The sequence below is a fragment of the Salvelinus fontinalis genome, chromosome 2 (genome assembly GCF_029448725.1).
Source record: "Salvelinus fontinalis isolate EN_2023a chromosome 2, ASM2944872v1, whole genome shotgun sequence".
NCBI lineage: Eukaryota > Metazoa > Chordata > Actinopteri > Salmoniformes > Salmonidae > Salvelinus > Salvelinus fontinalis.
Window position 1 is genome coordinate 97142731 of NC_074666.1, and position 12107 is coordinate 97154837.

Genomic DNA, 12107 nt, shown 5'->3' on the forward strand with positions numbered 1-12107 from the left:
AGGGTGTTATAGAGCTCTGGTCTAAAGTAGTGTACTACAGTATGTAGGGAATAGGGTGTTATAGAGCTCTGGACAAAAGTAGTGTACTACAGTATGTAAGGATTAGGGTGTTATAGAGCTCTGGTCTAAAGTAGTGTACTACAGTATGTAGGGAATAGGGTGTTATAGAGCTCTGGACAAAAGTAGTGTACTACAGTATGTAAGGATTATGGTGTTATAGAGCTCTGGTCAAAAGTAGTGTACTACAGTATGTAAGGAATAGGGTGTTATAGAGCTCTGGTCAAAAGTAGTGTACTACAGTATGTAAGGATTAGGGTGTTATAGAGCTCTGGTCAAAAGTAGTGTACTACAGTATGTAGGGAATAGGGTGTTATAGAGCTCTGGTCTAAAGTAGTGTACTACAGTATGTAGGGAATAGGGTGTTATAGAGCTCTGGACAAAAGTAGTGTACTACAGTATGTAAGGATTAGGGTGTTATAGAGCTCTGGTCAAAAGTAGTGTACTACAGTATGTAAGGAATAGGGTGTTATAGAGTTCTGGTCAAAAGTAGTGTACTACAGTATGTAGGGAATAGGGTGTTATAGAGCTCTGGTCAAAAGTAGTGTACTACAGTATGTCGGGAATAGGGTGTTATAGAGCTCTGGTCTAAAGTAGTGTACTACAGTATGTAGGGAATAGGGTGTTATAGAGCTCTGGTCAAAAGTAGTGTACTACAGTATGTAGGGAATAGGGTGTTATAGAGCTCTGGTCAAAAGTAGTGTACCACAGTATGTAGGGAATAGGGTGTTATAGAGCTCTGGTCAAAAGTAGTGTACTACAGTATGTAGGGAACAGGGTGTTATAGAGCTCTAGTCAAAAGTAGTGGACTGCAGTATGTAGGGAATAGGGTGTTATAGAGCTCTGGTCAAAAGTAGTGTACTACAGCATGTAAGGAATAGGGTGTTATAGAGCTCTGGTCAAAAGTAGTGTACTACAGTATGTAAGGATTAGGGTGTTATAGAGCTCTGGTCAAAAGTAGTGTACTACAGTATGTAGGGAATAGGATGTTATAGAGCTCTGGTCAAAAGTAGTGTACTACAGTATGTAGGGAATAGGGTTTTATAGAGCTCTGGTCAAAAGTAGTGTACTACAGTATGTAAGGAATAGGGTGTTATAGAGCTCTGGGCAAAAGTAGTGTACTACAGTATGTAGGGAATAGGGTGTTATAGAGCTCTGGTCAAAAGTAGTGTACTACAGTATGTAGGGAATAGGGTGATATAGAGCTCTGGTCAAAAGTAGTGTACTACAGTATGTAAGGAATAGGGTGTTATAGAGCTCTGGTCAAAAAAGTGTACTACAGTATGTAAGGAATAGGGTGTTATAGAGCTCTGGTCAAAAGTAGTGTACTACAGTATGTAGGGAATAGGGTGTTATAGAGCTCTGGTCAAAAGTAGTGTACTACAGTATGTAGGGAATTGGGTGTTATAGAGCTCTGGTCAAAAAAGTGTACTACAGTATGTAAGGAATAGGGTGTTATAGAGCTCTGGTCAAAAGTAGTGTACTACAGTATGTAGGGAATAGGGTGTTATAGAGCTCTGGTCAAAAGTAGTGTACTACAGTATGTAAGGAATAGGGTGTTATAGAGCTCTGGTCAAAAAAGTGTACTACAGTATGTAAGGAATAGGGTGTTATAGAGCTCTGGTCAAAAGTAGTGTACTACAGTATGTAGGGAAATGGGTGTTATAGAGCTCTGGTCAAAAGTAGTGTACTACAGTATGTAGGGAATAGGGTGTTATAGAGCTCTGGTCAAAAGTAGTGTACTACAGTATGTAAGGAATAGGGTGTTATAGAGCTCTGGTCTAAAGTAGTGTACTACAGTGTGTAGGGAATAGGGTGTTATAGAGCTCTGGTCAAAAGTAGTGTGCTACAGTGTGTAGGGAATAGGGTGTTATAGAGCTCTGGTAAAAAGTAGTGTACTACAGTATGTAGGGAATAGGGTGTTATAGAGCTCTGGTCAAAAGTAGTGTACCACAGTATGTAGGGAATAGGGTGTTATAGAGCTCTGGTCAACAGTAGTGTACTACAGTATGTATGGAATAGGGTGTTATAGAGCTCTAGTCAAAAGTAGTGTACTACAGCATGTAAGGAATAGGGTGTTATAGAGCTCTGTTCAAAAGTAGTGTACTACAGTATGTAGGGAATAGGGTGTTATAGAGCTCTGGTCAACAGTAGTGTACTACAGTATGTATGGAATAGGGTGTTATAGAGCTCTAGTCAAAAGTAGTGTACTACAGTATGTAAGGAATAAGGTGTTATAGAGCTCTGGTCTAAAGTAGTGTACTACAGTATGTAAGGAATAGGGTGTTATAGAGCTCTGGTCAAAAGTAGTGTACTACAGTATGTAGGGAATAGGGTGTTATAGAGCTCTGGTCAAAAGTAGTGTACTACAGTATGTAAGGAATAGGGTGTTATAGAGCTCTGGTCTAAAGTAGTGTACTACAGTATGTAGGGAATAGGGTGTTATAGAGCTCTGGTCAAAAGTAGTGTACTACAGTATGTAGGGAATAGGGTGTTATAGAGCTCTGGTCAAAAGTAGTGTACTACAGTATGTAGGGAATAGGGTGTTATAGAGCTCTAGTCAAAAGTAGTGTACTACAGCATGTAAGGAATAGGGTGTTATAGAGCTCTGTTCAAAAGTAGTGTACTACAGTATGTAGGGAATAGGGTGTTATAGAGCTCTGGTCAAAAGTAGTGTACTACAGTATGTAAGGAATAGGGTGTTATAGAGCTCTGGTCTAAAGTAGTGTACTACAGTATGTAGGGAATAGGGTGTTATATAGCTCTGGTCAAAAGTAGTGTACTACAGTATGTAGGGAATAGGGTGTTATAGAGCTCTAGTCAAAAGTAGTGGACTGCAGTATGTAGGGAATAGGGTGTTATAGAGCTCTGGTCAAAAGTAGTGTACTACAGCATGTAAGGAATAGGGTGTTATAGAGCTCTGGTCAAAAGTAGTGTGCTACAGTATGTAGGGAATTGGGTGTTATAGAGCTCTGGTCAAAAGTAGTGTACTACAGTATGTAGGGAATAGGGTGTTATAGAGATCTGGTCTAAAGTAGTGTACTACAGTATGTAGGGAATAGGGTGTTATAGAGCTCTGGTCAAAAGTAGTGTACTACAGTATGTAGGGAATAGGGTGTTATAGAGCTCTGGTCAAAAGTAGTGTACTACAGTATGTAGGGAATAGGGTGTTATAGAGCTCTGGTCAAAAGTAGTGTACCACAGTATGTAGGGAATAGGGTGTTATAGAGCTCTGGTCAAAAGTTGTGTACTACAGTATGTAGGGAATAGGGTGTTATAGAGCTCTGGTCAAAAGTAGTGTACTACAGCATGTAAGGAATAGGGTGTTATAGAGCTCTGGTCTAAAGTAGTGTACTACAGTATGTAGGGAATAGGGTGTTATAGAGCTCTGGTCAAAAGTAGTGTACTACAGTATGTAGGGAATAGGGTGTTATAGAGCTCTGGTCAAAAGTAGTGTACTACAGTATGTAGGGAATAGGGTGTTATAGAGCTCTAGTCAAAAGTAGTGTACTACAGCATGTAAGGAATAGGGTGTTATAGAGCTCTGTTCAAAAGTAGTGTACTACAGTATGTAGGGAATAGGGTGTTATAGAGCTCTGGTCAAAAGTAGTGTACTACAGTATGTAAGGAATAGGGTGTTATAGAGCTCTGGTCTAAAGTAGTGTACTACAGTATGTAGGGAATAGGGTGTTATAGAGCTCTGGTCAAAAGTAGTGTACTACAGTATGTAGGGAATAGGGTGTTATAGAGCTCTAGTCAAAAGTAGTGGACTGCAGTATGTAGGGAATAGGGTGTTATAGAGCTCTGGTCAAAAGTAGTGTACTACAGCATGTAAGGAATAGGGTGTTATAGAGCTCTGGTCAAAAGTAGTGTGCTACAGTATGTAGGGAATTGGGTGTTATAGAGCTCTGGTCAAAAGTAGTGTACTACAGTATGTAGGGAATAGGGTGTTATAGAGATCTGGTCTAAAGTAGTGTACTACAGTATGTAGGGAATAGGGTGTTATAGAGCTCTGGTCAAAAGTAGTGTACTACAGTATGTAGGGAATAGGGTGTTATAGAGCTCTGGTCAAAAGTAGTGTACTACAGTATGTAGGGAATAGGGTGTTATAGAGCTCTGGTCAAAAGTAGTGTACCACAGTATGTAGGGAATAGGGTGTTATAGAGCTCTGGTCAAAAGTTGTGTACTACAGTATGTAGGGAATAGGGTGTTATAGAGCTCTAGTCAAAAGTAGTGGACTGCAGTATGTAGGGAATAGGGTGTTATAGAGCTCTGGTCAAAAGTAGTGTACTACAGCATGTAAGGAATAGGGTGTTATAGAGCTCTGGTCTAAAGTAGTGTACTACAGTATGTAAGGAATAGGGTGTTATAGAGCTCTGGTCAAAAGTAGTGTACTACAGTATGTAAGGAATAGGGTGTTATAGAGCTCTGGTCAAAAGTAGTGTACTACAGTATGTAAGGAATAGGGTGTTATAGAGCTCTAGTCAAAAGTAGTGGACTGCAGTATGTAGGGAATAGGGTGTTATAGAGCTCTGGTCAAAAGTAGTGTACTACAGCATGTAAGGAATAGGGTGTTATAGAGCTCTGGTCAAAAGTAGTGTGCTACAGTATGTAGGGAATTGGGTGTTATAGAGCTCTGGTCAAAAGTAGTGTACTACAGTATGTAGGGAATAGGGTGTTATAGAGATCTGGTCTAAAGTAGTGTACTACAGTATGTAGGGAATAGGGTGTTATAGAGCTCTGGTCAAAAGTAGTGTACTACAGTATGTAGGGAATAGGGTGTTATAGAGCTCTGGTCAAAAGTAGTGTACTACAGTATGTAGGGAATAGTGTGTTATAGAGCTCTGGTCAAAAGTAGTGTACTACAGTATGTAGGGAATAGGGCGTTATAGAGCTCTGGTCAAAAGTAGTGTACTTTAGTATGTAGGGAATAGGGTGTTATAGAGCTCTGGACAAAAGTAGTGTACTACAGTATGTAGGGAATAGGGTGTTATAGAGCTCTGGTCAAAAGTAGTGCTCTATGTAGGCAATAAGGTGCAATAGAGCTCTGTTCAAAGTAGTGCACTATGTAGGGAAGATGGTGTTATAGAGCTCTGGTCAAAGTAGTGTACTATATAGAGAATTGGGTGCCACTTTGGGACAGAAACTCAGACTTGAATCACTGGTCCTGGAGACTGCTAGTTGTTCCAATGTTGTTGTTTTTAATGATTAACCTTGAAATGCAGTGGACTGAATCAGGGTCACACAGTGTTTGTTTTTAATGATTAACCTTGAAATGCAGTGGACTGAATCAATGAGTCACACAGTGTTTCTTGGAAGTCTTAAACAAATCTACTTTGAGACAAAGGTATCACCTCAAACACATGGTTCTGGGCTTAATGAAAGAAGACACCTGTACCATGTCAGATATGGAGTTGAAGTGTATTACATTTTGAGTTGCATCCCAATATTACACTTTATATACATCACAGAAGACTGAAATATAACAAAACCATTTGGCATAGAAACACCGGATTTTCGGCCTTAAAAAATAATGAATGTTTATTAATTATGAAATTATTAAAAATATGAATAGCATTCCACCTTCGAGGTCACTAGGTAATCTGACTGCAGGAAAGCAGTAGCTACACAGCGATTGTGTAAACCCAAGGCTTGAATACAAAGTTAATCAGTAACTTAAATTACACACAGTTTCTTGACATTGGGGAGGTGAATAAACCTTTCCGAAGGTTTCTTTCTCAGCACAAAGGAAAATCTCACTGACTTTACACGTTCTGGTTTTGAATTCAGGCTACAAGGTAAGAATCTTCCCAGGGATTATTGTAAAGTGTGTAGAGACATTAAATGTATGGTGTTATTTTAGTAAAGTGAATGAAAGTAAAGCACTCGGCTCTAAAGGTCCATTTCACCTGGGACAGCTACGTGACAGTTCAATCATACAAAATGGTGCTAACTGGGCGTAGGCAAATCAAATTCCAAAACATATTGTTCATATATCGTATTATACGATTCGTATATCGTGGTTATTTTACCATTTGTAAAAATGTTAATGTATCATAGTTGTAAATCATCTTTCAGAATATCAGAACATTTGTTGTTTTCTAAATTACAATGAGCTCCTGCTTCCTGTGTAATTTGGTATGAAACCACTGAACATACTTTTCTTAACATTGTTATTATGAACTGAATTCAGTAACAGCATAATAATATCATACCTGTTGAACAAAGCTACACACTAGAATGAGAGGAATTATTAAAAGAGAAAGTGAGACATTATTATTATTATTAATATTACTCTTATCTTATTGGTATTATTATTATTAGTTATCTATTAATTAAATCACCTGACTGTTTGGATGTATCTGTTAGTACATGTTTTATTTCTAAGAGATAATTAATAAAATAGAACAATGGACCTTCAATAATTAGTTGTCACTGTGTTAACCACAACCAACATGCTGGATCTCTGTTTAGGGTGCTCTAAAATGAGTCTCTCTGGGGAGAAAGAGGAGGGGGACCAAGTCTCTAAAATGAGTCTCTCTGGGGAGAGAGAGGAGGGACCTGCCTCTAAAACGAGTCTCTCTGGGGAACATGGCACCAAATCTAAGAGGTGAGATGACAATTTTTTAAAGATTTTATGAAGAGTTTATATCCAAAACACTATATCCACCATCTTTTCACAGCCCCACAGTGGAGGTGTCATAATACCCATAACACCTAGCGGTCAAACAGGGAAATGGTTCCTATAGTTTTTCCAATAAAAAACATGAGCTGGCGCACACCCATATTTTATTTATGTGGAGGTTCTGACTAATGGCTAATAAACTATAAGCTATAAAACATAAAGAGAGTCCCACACTCCATATATAAACTCCATATATAAACTCCGTATATAAACTCCCAGTAATTTATTGGGTATTTACCAACGTTTCAGCATCACTGTGCCTTCTTCAGGGTGATGTCATGAATACTTGAACCAGGTTATGTAGACAAACAGTGCAATTAGTGCAACCAATGACAATAGTGAGGGGTGTGTCATCATGATTAAGTTAATTAGAATGAATTAGTGAAACTGTTAAAAAACAATAGTTTATGGCATATTGAATATATCAGGCTATTGTTATCATATGAAAACGTAATTGAATATTTTACATAACATTAGCATCAACATACATTATTGTTTAATTCCACACATGTAATTGTTTCCTATTTAATGTAATGTTTTGGTTCAACCTTAATGCATAATAAGTATCATCAACAAGGGGAACATATTGGATCTGATAAGATGTAGAAAGAATATATCCATTTACAAGAGAGAATTGTTCATAAGAAGGTCCTGAGATCAGAGTCAATATTCAGACCACTAGGGGTCAATGTTTTTAGACAGGATATCCTGTCTCCCTTTGTAGAAGGAGGATCTCCATGTTACCTCCTCTCCTTGGTAGAGCAACATGTTTTTAGACAGGATATCCTGTCTCCCTTTGTAGAAGTAGGATCTCCATGTTACCTCCTCTCCTTGGTGGAGCAACATGTTTTTAGACAGGATATCCTGTCTCCCTTTGTAGGCTTTTCCACACGAACAGGTGATGAGATAGATTACTCCCTTGGTCTTGCATGAGATGATCCTCTAACAGGGATGTTTCTACCTGTATGTGGGTGTCTGAAGAAGGATGTTTTTATAGTGATATTACACTGTGTGCATGAGCCACGTTTGTAGTTCCCATTTGGAATGGGTGTCAAGAGTGTCTGAGTGGATCAGGGGGCAGGCCAGATCTCACCAAACTATCTCCTATAGTGTCTGAGTGGCTCAGGGGGCAGGTCAGATCTCACCAAACTATCTCCTATAGTGTCTGAGTGGGCTCAGGGGGCAGGTCAGATCTCACCAAACTATCTCCTATAGTGTCTGAGTGGCTCAGGGGGCAGGTCAGATCTCACCAAACTATCTCCTATAGTGTCTGAGTGGGCTCAGGGGGCAGGTCAGATCTCACCAAACTATCTCCTATAGTGTCTGAGTGGGCTCAGGGGGCAGGTCAGATCTCAATAAACTATCTCCTATAGTGTCTGAGTGGCTCAGGGGGCAGGTCAGATCTCACCAAGATATCTCCTATAGTGTCTGAGTGGGCTCAGGGGGCAAGTCAGATCTCACCAAACTATCTCCTATGTGTCTGAGTGGCTCAGGGGGCAGGTCAGATCTCACCAAACTATCTCCTATAGTGTCTGAGTGGCTCAGGGGGCAGGTCAGATCTCACCAAACTATCTCCTATAGTGTCTGAGTGGCTCAGGGGGCAGGTCAGATCTCACCAAACTATCTCCTATAGTGTCTGAGTGGCTCAGGGGGCAGGTCAGATCTCACCAAACTATCTCCTATAGTGTCTGAGTGGCTCAGGGGGCAGGTCAGATCTCACCAAGATATCTCCTATAGTGTCTGAGTGGGCTCAGGGGGCAGGTCAGATCTCACCAAACTATCTCCTATAGTGTCTGAGTGGGCTCAGGGGGCAGGTCAGATCTCACCAAGATATCTCCAAGAGTGTCTGAGTGGCTCAGGGGGCAGGTCAGATCTCACCAAGATATCTCCTATAGTGTCTGAGTGGCTCAGGGGGCGGGTCAGATCTCACCAAGATATCTCCTATAGTGTCTGAGTGGCTCAGGGGGCAGGTCAGATCTCACCAAGATATCTCCTATATTGCGACCATGCTTATAGACCACCAGTGGGGGTTCCTTGAAGAGGTGTGCGGTTGTTTTGTCTGATTGCAGAATATGCCGGTGCTTTTTCAGGATTTCTTTCAGTTTTTCCCAATACTTGGTGTACTTGGTGCAAAAGATGGTAGAAACAATTAAAATAAGGGATGTGTTTCATGTAGGTACATTTTGTCATCAAAGTCTGTCATTCTCTGGTTTTCCCAGAATTGGACCACACACCCTCTCCACTGAATAGCAGGCTAGTGATGCTTTGCAATGCTTGCAGTTAGCCACTGATTCCTTCCAAACCACTCATTGCTAGCTAAGATTTTGAACGTATGATGTTGACATGATCAGTCCAATCAAAGCTACTGTAGATATAACGTGATGTTCATTTTATCTGTGGCCAATGACCTTGAGCCATTTGGATGGACACTTCTAATGTAACTCTATGGCAGCACCCAATGGGCTTGAATGTTCAAGCTTTCCCTGTTGATTTTGCGGTGACGTAGTGTCTCCATGAGTGACAGAACACTGAGCCAATCAAGTCGCAACTACAGAACATTACCAACCCCTACACTCAGTATTTCCATCTGCCTTCCCCCTCCACCACAGAAAGCACTGAGCTGGGCTGAAACACCTGCATGTTGGAGCTGCTTTACTCAAGAAAACAAAAAAGAGACCATGTTTGTCTACGGCTTTATTATAATTTGTTTTTACATTGTTTGCAAACGAATACATGACACGTATTAATGCCAAAATAACATGCAAATTGGTTAACAACAAAAAATCAAAACAGGTAGGGCTCTGCGGTTGATACAAGATGGCATTCAGACGTCTTTGTCCTTCGTCTTGTCGTGTCCCATGTATATAGCTTATTAAATATTTTTCTTCACATATCTATTTTTATATTATAAAATACTCTCCTGCAACCCGCCTCACCCAATGTGGTGTGGATCAGCTTTTTTCTAAAGTATTTTTCTTTACCTCTGAACAGAAATCCCCCAACAGAAACTAGCCAGCTAACTAGCTACTAGCTAGTAGTCAGCTAACCACTGCTAGCGGTCATCAGCTAACCTTTAGGTCAGAAAGCTCTCGCCAGTTTGTACAACGCGTTTCAAACCAGAGCATACGGGACCTATTTTTTCTCCACATCTCCGGATTCCTACCGCAAGCTCTGAACCTTTCCACCTTGGTCATCACAGCTAGCTAGCTGCAATCCGATTGAATACTCCAGGCTAACGTCTCAGTCCCGAAGTAAGCACCAATTAGCCTGGAGCTAGCCCATGCTAGGCCCATCTCCCGGCTAGCTGAAGAGGTCCATCAGCCACTCCTGGGCTATAATACCTATTTTGACAACTGGCCTGGACCCCTTTTACTGAACCCCGCCGATCCTTCACAACTGGAATACCGACGTAAGCTCGAGGTAGTTACTCAACTGGCTCCTACTCCGTGACGTCCCCGGAATGCCCATGTGCTAGCCTGCTAGCCGCGGCCCGCTAGCTGTCTAGAGCATATTGGACTGCTAGCTGAATAGATCCATTTACTAATTGGACTGGACCCCTCTGCTACACGGAACCCTACTAATCCATAACGACTGGTCTATCGACGGAACCGCACGAGGAGACTAAAACAGACTTTCCTCAGTCGCAACGTCCCTCTAAGGCCCTTCTGCTAGCGTACTAGCCCCGGCCTGCTATCTGTCTGAATCGCCGTGTCTCCAGACAGCCCAACCACTCACTGGACCCCTATGATCACTCGGCTACGCATGCCTCTCCCTAATGTCAATATGCCTTGTCCATCACTGTTCTGGTTAGTGATTATTGGTTTACTTCACTGTAGAGCGTCTAGCCCTGCTCAATATGTCTCAACCAGATATTTAGTTCCACCTCCCACATATGCGATGACATCACCTGGTTTAAATGTTTCTAGAGACAATATCTCTCTCATCATCACTCACTGCCTAGGTTTACGCCCAATGTACTCACATCCTACCATACGTTTGTATGTACATTATGCCTTGAATCTTTTCTATCGCGCCCAGAACCCTGTTCCTTTTATTCTCTGTTCCGAAAGTACTAGACGACCAGTTCTTATAGCCTTTAGCCGTACCATTATCCTACTCCTCCTCTGTTCCTCTGGTGATGTAGAGGTTAATCCAGGCCCTGCAGTGCCTAGCTCCACTCCTATTCCCCAGGTGCTCTCATTTGTTGACTTCTGTAAGCGTAAAAGCCTTGGTTTCATGCATGTTAACATTAGAAGCCTCCTCCCTAAGTTTGTTTTATTCACTGTTTTAGCACACTCTGCCAACCCAGATGTCTTAGCCGTGTCTGAATCCTGGCTTAGGAAGACCACCAAAACCCCTGAAATTTCCATCCATAACTATAACATTTTCCGCCAAGATAGAACTGCCAAAGGGGGCAGAGTTGCAATCTACTGCAGAGATAGCCTGCAGAGCTCTGTCTTACTATCCAGGTCTGTACACAATCAATTCAAACTTCTACTTTTAAAAATCCACCTTTCCAGAAACAAGTCTCTCACCATTGCCGCATGCTGTAGATCACCCTCTGCCCCCAGCTGTGCCCTGGACACCATATGTGAATTGATTGCCCCCATCTATCTTCGGAGCTCTTGCTGCTAGGTGACCTAAACTGGGACATGCTTAATTATTAACACCCCGGCCATCCTACAATCTAAACTTGATGCCCTCAATCTCACACAAATTATCAATGAACCTACCAGGTACAACACCAAATCCGTAAACACGGCACCCTCATAGATATTATCCTAAACAACTTGCCCTCTAAATACACCTCTGCTGTTTTCAACCAAGATCTCAGCGATCACTGCCTCATTGCCTGCATCCGTAATGGGTCTGCGGTCAAACGACCACCCCTCATCACTGTCAAACGCTCCCTAAAATACTTCAGCGAGCAGGCCTTTCTAATCGACCTGGCCGGGGTATCCTGGAATGATATTGACCTCATCCTGCCAGTAGAGGATGCCTGGTTATTCTTTAAAAGCGCCTTCCTCACCATCTTAAATAAGCATGCCCCTTTCAAAAAATGTTGAACCAGGAACAGATAATGCCCTTGGTTCATTCCAGACCTGACTGCCCTTGACCAGCACAAAAACATCCTGTGGCTTGCATTAGCATCGAATAGCCCACGTGATATGCAACTTTTCAGGGAAGTTAGGAACCAATATACACAGGCAGTTAGGAAAGCTAAGGCTAGCTTTTTTAAACAGATATTTGCATTCTGTAGCACAAACTCAAAAAAGTTCTGGGACATTGTAAAGTCCATGGAGAATAAGAGCACCTCCTCCCAGCTGCCCACTGCACTGAGGCTAGGAAACACTGTCACCACGAT